Genomic DNA, 8,029 nt, shown 5'->3' with positions numbered 1-8,029 from the left:
GCTACATCATAAGAATCTTCCTCCAAATGAGGTAGGCAATTCAGTTATTTTCCACCATTTATAAAGTGTTATTATTTCATTCTATCTTTTAAGAAAATATACTTTTTTTAAGTTTTTATTTATTTATTTGACAGAGAGAGTTCACAGTAGACAGATAGGCAGGCAGAGAGAGAGAGAGAGGGAAGCAGGCTCCCTGCTGAGCAGAGATCCCGATGCGGGACTAGATCCCAGGATCCTGAGATCATGACCTGAGCCGAAGGCAGCGGCTTAACCCACTGAGCCACCCAGGTGCCCCAAGAAAATATACTTTTTAATGAAAATCTTTAAAACATTCTTTGCTTTTTGCAAGATTAAATTTAAGTCGGTTCATCAACTGTGAGACAAGCTGGAACCAGCTGATGGAGGCTCACAGTGATGTTAACAAAAGTCCCTTTCCTCAAGGAATAGTAGGGTAATTTTTTTATCTTTATACATATATACTGGCAGGAATGAGAGCTAAAATGAATATGTAATCAAGAGCTTCAGTCAAAAATCTCACACTTCTCAAGAAAAAAGATTCATATATTTCAAATAGAAATGATGCCTAAAACAGAACACCACATATCAAAAAATGATTGTGAAGATTAAATCTGATTATCTGTTCAAGGAATTTGGTATAGTGTTTAACACAAAAAAAATGTTTTTAAAAAGTTATTTATATAAAGAATTTATTTTAAGCGATAACTCTTGTTTTTGGGAGAACAACAAAAAGAAGAAAATAACTTGATAATAAAGAGGTGCTATTTTTGAAGGATTTTGTGAGTCTCTCAATTTTAAGTGACCCTCCTAAAGGAGGTCAAAGGTTCAGTCAGCTTCTTATACAAGTGTTTACTTACTTAGGCACAATAATGTAGCTTGCAAGGAGCGAGCTAAGCAGTTAAGAAAGATGAGTCCTTATATTTTTTTTACTTCTGTCATCGTTGGTGTGGCAAGCAGATAATTAAAGACCTCACAGTTATGGCAACCAGTAGTGAGTAAATACTCAGGAAGATGGGGAGATGACACAAGTAGGCCATTAAGCGGGAGTCCCCTGGTGGCTTTGGACTTGAGCTAGAGTTTTCTATGGAAAGGATTTGTGACATAAAGTGACACAGTCTACTGGGAATAGGTCATTTACTAGGAGGTAAACTGTCACTTGTAATTACCAGTAGAGGTCTAAATACTAGAAATAGTCATGGAAAAATCTGACCAGTGAAGAGCAAAAGATGGATACATGGATTTCCAAAGTGAACGGAAATGAAATATTGGACTCAACTTTGCTATAGCCCTCTGGCCGCTCAACTCGTGCGCTCTACCAAATTCACTCTGAGGTCGCTGCTTGCCAGTTGGAACAGGAAAGCCAGTGAGGAGCCTCACAAACAGGCCCAAACAGGGACTAAAACTGGCAAAGTGGGTCTGTTCCTTCCCTCTGTTACTATCACTTATATTATATATCCCTCAATCAAGGCAAGGCCCAGGCTGGGGAAAAACAACACAACTGTGTAACTGTGTCTCTCCTTTGTTTTCATTCTCACATTTTCTTTGGAAATTGAAGAAGGAAATAATTTCTTCATGTATCCTTCTCTCTAGATTTCTCTATATATCATTTTACTCAGACCACTTTTAATTTTGAAAAATTAAGAGAGAAAAACATTTAAACAATCTTTTCTTAATTAAAAAACAAAAAGACTGGGAGCACCTGGATGGTTCAATTGATAAAGCATCTGACTCTTGACTTTTTTTTTTTAAGACACATTTATTCAGCATCATGATCAGATTATTACATTTAGCAATCAACAGCATGGGTGCAAAAAAAAAAAATCTACATTAAAACCTTTTGTTGGAATGCTTTATACTTTCCACAGAACAGAAACTAAAATAACCTGTTATACAATTAGTCACAAATACAGTCCTTGAGTTTTTTTTGCCCATACACATGAGTATTGTCTAAAACATGTCTTCTTTGTAGCAGCTAGGCCCTGCCACCACTGTGCTTGGCTGAGTTCACAAATCTGTTGTAACCTATAGCTTCCCTGTCACTTCTCTGGCTCTCCTCTCCTGCTAAGCTTTGTTTCCTGGCAGTAATTAAAACCTTCTGCCACTGCCATAGCTGCTGCTGCTGCTGGAACCACCATAGCCACCTTGGTTTCGTGGTTTGGCGAAGTATTGGCCTCCACCACCATAAGGGCCAGAGCTTCTGCCTCCAAAATTGCCTCCTTTCATGGGTCCAAAATTTGAGGATTGATGGTTGTAATTGCCAAAATCATTATAGCTTCCGCCACCTCCAAAGTTGCTTCCATCATTACCAAATCCATTATAGCCATCCCCACTGTCACCATATCCACCACCACCTCGACTGCCACCAAAGCCACCTCAACCACTGAAGTTTCCTCCACGACCAAAGTGGTCATTCCCACCAAAACCACCTCCACAACCACCACCAAAGTTTCCAGAACCACTTCGACCTCTTTGGCTGGTTGAAGCACTAGCCATCTCTTGCTTAGAGAGCGCTTTCCTTACTTCACAGTTGTGGCCATTCACAGTATGGTATTTTTGAATGACAATCTTGTCTACAGAATCATGGTCATCAAATGTTACAAAAGCAAAACCCCTCTTTTTGCCACTGCCTCGGTCAGTCATGATCTCAATCACTTCGATTTTCCCATACTGTTCGAAATAATCTCCTAGATGATGTTCTTCAGTGTCTTCTTTAATGCCACCAACAAAAATCTTTTTCACAGTTAAGTGGGCACCAGGTCTTTGAGAATCTTCTCTTGAGACAGCCCTCTTTAGTTCCACAACTCTTCCATCCACCTTGTGTGGCCTTGCATTCATGGCTGCATCCACCTCCTCCACAGTGGCATATGTGACAAACCCAAAGCCTCTGGAGCACTTGGTGTTCGGATCTCTCATTACCACACAGTCCGTTAAGTGTTCCCCATTGCTCAAAATGGCTCCTCAGAATCTCATTGGCTGTTTCAAAGCTCAGACCTCCGATGAAGAGCTTCCGCAGCTGTTCAGGCTCTTTGGGAGACTCTGACTTAGACATGATGGTGGTGGAAGGGGAGAATTTAACGATGACTCAGCGGCGTCCACGGGCAGAAAGCCTGACTCTTGATTTTGACCTAGATGGTGATCTCAGAGTTGTGAGGTGATCTATGGAGGTTTGTGAGAAACAGAATTTGACAAATATCACAGGAGAAAGAAAATGTCTATTTTGGTTTATTTTTCAATTCAGACATAAATTTTGTTTCCTTTTAGTTTATGTGATGGTGTTATTTACTTCTGAAGAAGAATGACCATAAAAATTTTGGACTGCTTTCAAAGAGAATCAAAAGTAAAATGTTATAATGCTCAGAAGGCCAACTTGTTCAAGAGATCTGAGATGAAGAAAATGTTCATAACCATATATTCCCTGGACATTCAACACAACCCTTGATTTTATTAGTACCTCTTGTTATGGAAATAATGACATAACTAACCCAATTATTGATAGAGCAATAGAACTAAATGGCTATTTTCCTAAGAGTGAATACTTTTTGAATATTTGAATACCACTTGAATACTACCTAAATGTGAGTGGGCACTAAAAGAGAGTTCTCACAGTGTCACTAACTTAATTTTTGAATTACATACATTAGTACTTTACTATATTTCTAAAGAAAAACTAATTTCAAAAAAGTTATTTCAGAATTATAAGTTCAATGATAAGGAGCATGTAATAAACAACACAGAGTAGGAATGGAGTTCATTTTTTTTTAAGATTTTATTTATTTATTTGACAGACAGAGATCACAAGTAGGCAGAGAGGCAGGCAAAGAGAGAGGAGGAAGCAGGCTTTCCGCGGAGCAGAGAGCTTGATGTGGGGCTCGATCCCAGGACACTGGAATCTTGACCTGAACCAAAGGCAGAGGCTTTAACCAACTGAGCCACCCAGGCACCCCTGGAGTTCATTTTTTTAAGCCATGATATCTTTTAATATCTTAAGCCGTGGCCATGGTATCTTTGGGTACAAAATACAAATGAATCAGTAAACTATAGATAAATGTCCTTACAAAGTAATTGAGTTCTAAATGCCAAACCAGAATAGTTTGCCATATTCAATGAAAATGTTCTGTTCTAAAGGATGTGCTGACTGATAGACAATTTAATAAAGTTTAGAAATGTCAAGTTGAGTTTTAATTCCAAGTCCGTATCTCCTAGAGCATAATGTGTTACAAATTCAATATATTGAGCCCACCCTCCTCCAGCTTTTTAGAATTTTAACAATAAGAACTTCAGAAAGCAAGCATAATCAAGACTCTATCCTATTTATGTCCTTCAGAATTTAAGTAATTGATCTGAATTGCAAACCCGTAGGAAGCTATTTTAAAGTAAACATAATAACAATAATTAGGTCCTTGCTCTCCAAATCAGGCTGTTTCTTGTGGTAACAAATAGGATTAAGTTGTAGCTTCTAAGCTAGACTATCCACTGAATAAAAACTGGCAAAACAGCAATATATCCAATAAACAATTATTTGTTCTAAAAAAGATTTTTTCAGTAAATATTTTATTGTTTTGCCTGAGGACAAAATAGTTTGTCATGTGGTTAATATAAGTGAGTTTATAAATTGATAATTAAGTATCTTAGTTACCTAAAGCCATTATTTATTATAACCATTATTATATATCATGGCTTTATGTAGACAAAATATTTGATATAGATAATTAATTTAAAAATCATAAGCAATGGTTTTGGTGTCTAAATATAATTTAGCCTTTCTAAAAATATCTAACATTGGAACTCATGTAGTTATACTCTATAAAATATAAAGCTAAAATCTGATATTACCTTTTCAAAGGACTTTCTATCACACTGTTTACTTTTTGAAAGGCGGTGTTCTACCAATTTGTCAATGCTTCTGTTATTTATTCTGCAACCCCAGAGTCCTTAGCAAATGTCCTGACATTTCCTGCTCCCTCTTTGCCAATCCTAAAGAAGAGAGGAAGGTTCTTTATGAAATTCAGCCTTTTTTCTTGAATAAATGGCCTTTGAATTTTTCAGGCCCTTGGCTAATTTCTAGAGTTCCGGAGAAGTTTAACAAATTTTGCTACATTAACATTGCTTTTATCAAAGAGCAGATTTTCTGAGGGTTGCTGGGGGGAGGGGGAATGGGAGAAGGGGGGGTGGGGTTATGGACATTGGGGAGGGTATGTGCTTTGGTGAGTGCTGTGAAGTGTGTAAACCTGGCGATTCACAGACCTGTACCCCTGGGGATAAAAATATATGTTTATAAAAAATAAAAAATTAATATATATATATGTTTATAAAAAATAAAAAATTAAAAAAAGATAAAAGAAAAAAAAAGAGCAGACTTTTAGAAGTCCTTGGTCTGATATACTGGAAGTGCTTCTATACTCAGTGCTTTCTTAATAATATATTTTTTAAAGATTTTATTTATTTGACAGACAGAGATCACAAGTAGGCAGAGAGAGAGGAGGAAGCAGGCTCTCCGCAGAGCAGAGAGCCTGATGCGGGGCTCGATCCCAGGACCTTGGGAACATGACCTGAGCCAAAGGCAGAGACTTTAACCCATTAAACTTTCTTAATAATATTTTTAAAATCTCGGTTTATGATTTTTCATTACTAGTATATAGACATGTATTGTTTTATATATTGATCTTGTATACTGTTTTCTTGAAAACAGGCTTAAATCTAGCAATTTTAAAAAGCATTTTTTGCTAAATTTCCTGTATAGGCTTTATGTCATTTTGTTGTCCAATTTCAATGCTTTTTATTCCTTTTCCTTGTATTAGTATCAAGACCAGACCTCCAGGACAATGTTGAGTAGAAGTGATGGATGAACCTATGTGCCTTGATTCTGATTTTAAGAGAAGAGCATTCATGTTATCATCATTAAGTAAAATATAATCTATATAATCTTTATAAATTCCCTTTACCAAATTGGGTTGTGGCTGAGATATTTTCATGATGTAGGATGTTGTCAAATGTCTGTCCATGCATCTATTAAGAGGACCATATGATGTTTTTCTTCTTTAGTTGGTTAATATGGTTAGTTACATTTATTGATTTATGAATCCTGAACCAAACATGAACTCCTGTAATAATTCCCTCTTAATTATTGATGTTTTAACCTTTTGATATATCATTAAATTCCATTTGTTCAAATTTTGCTACAAAATATATTATCTACTTCTTTGGAGGTTATTGATCTGTAGTTTATTTTCTTGTAGTGTTGTGGTGTTGTTTTGGAATCAGGTCTCAGAATATTGGAGGGTATTCACTCACCTTGGGGTCCTGGGATAGGGCCTCAGGCAGGGCTCCTTGATCAGCAGGGAGTCTACTTGGGATTTTCTCTCCCTCTGCTCTTCTCCCCCTCTAAAATAAATAGATGAATCTTTTAAAAAATTATCCTACATATCACTTTATGTGGGAAAATGTAAGGACCCTAAAATAGTATATTTCTATTTGCCTCCCCCAGTCTTTATGTTGTTGCTAACATTAATTTTACTTCTTCATATGTATCTTTGTGGAGAACAGGTGTAGACAATTGTGAAAATTCTTTATTTTCCAGCAAAAAGTTGGAAAAAGCAAAATAACATCCATAACACTATTACGTTACCCTTAAGCAAAATAACATCCATAACACTATTACAGTTACCCTTAATTGTACAATTGCATGCTTTTGGTATTATCCAATGTTTAATATCCTTTTCTCTTATTCGTATTTTTTTTGGTGAAAAGGTAGTATATATGTTTCTCACAATACTAAGAACTGCTTACTTGATTTTGCTGACATGTTTCCCAGCATAAGGGTTTTGTCCTCTGATGAAGGCTCCCAATTCAATGTCAGTTTCTGCAGAATCTCCTTTTCCTTGGGACATATAATTAGAAGTTCTTGAATTCTTTACCATTTATTTTTTTTTAATTTTTCTGATAAAGTCTTCCTTCCACAATTGGAGAAATATCACCCCTAACTTGCAGAAAGAATAGTCCATATTAACATAAAAAATATATTTTGATTCAGTCAGTTCATTCAAATTCCCTTTTCAGTGGAGAACAAAAAGGCAAAATGATATCCATTAGAGATGTGTTTCATTTTATTTAAAATGTGTTGTCTGAATAAAAAGATTCACAAAAGCATAAATTTCTACCTTCTTAAGGCAAAACTTTGATTACCATTTTGACATGGTTCCTTTCCTTAAGTTTTTGCACATCATGTTTAATATCTATTACAAACTTGAAATGCAGATATTATGTAAAGTGTAATTTCCTGTGAAATCAGAAATTCATTTGACAGAAATTCTAAAGTCTGATTGAAACATATTAAAGTAAACTCAGCTCATGATAAAAAATATTATGTCTTCCCTCTAAGTTTTGTTACGTTGGTAAATACTTAACCCACTTGGTAATATATTTTCATTAAATTCTCTATTTTATATAAGAAGGTAAAATGTGTATTTATTTTTTCATAGATACTAAACCAAAGATTACTTCATTCATTTAAGCTACTTTTCAAGTTTAGTTTTTATTCCTAAGAGAAGCATATGTATATTTCCCAAAGTCACAAAGGCAAACGGCATAATTTAAATTTAAATAAAGATGTATTCAAATCCAAAGCTTCTTGCACTTCTATTAGCATATGCTTCTATATTTCATAAAATTTTACATCCAAAATATTATATTTTTATTAATAAAAATAATAAAACAACATGTTTCTATCAAAAGTATGCTGCCTCGTTTAAATTTACCTCTAACCCATAATAGGAATCACTTTTTTTCCCTACAAACATTTTGGTAGATCCCAAGCCTTACATATGCCTACCCTTGAGCAACAGAACATAAATAGAGGGCAACACAATTATGCTGACTATTCTCATTTTCAATTGATGAACGTGAATCTTAAGAATGTTTTTATTTATTTAAGTTTCCTTTTTAAATTAATCTATTTTTATTATGTCCTGTTATTCACCATACAGTACATCATTAGTTTTTGATGTAGTGTTCC

The 8,029-nt window shown here is 35.2% G+C and overlaps 1 pseudogene; it reads right to left on the bottom strand.

Annotated features, from left to right (window-relative positions):
- Nucleotides 1–1,839: 1,839 nt before the first annotated feature.
- LOC123388082 lies at nucleotides 1,840–3,103 on the bottom strand (annotated as a pseudogene).
- Nucleotides 3,104–8,029: the final 4,926 nt, after the last annotated feature.

The sequence above is a fragment of the Mustela putorius genome, unplaced genomic scaffold (genome assembly GCF_011764305.1).
Source record: "Mustela putorius furo isolate JIRA1106 unplaced genomic scaffold, ASM1176430v1.1 tig00003871_pilon_pilon_pilon, whole genome shotgun sequence".
Taxonomy (NCBI): domain Eukaryota; kingdom Metazoa; phylum Chordata; class Mammalia; order Carnivora; family Mustelidae; genus Mustela; species Mustela putorius.
The sequence above is the reverse complement of the archived record's forward strand: the minus strand, read 5'-3'. Positions and strand labels throughout refer to the sequence as shown.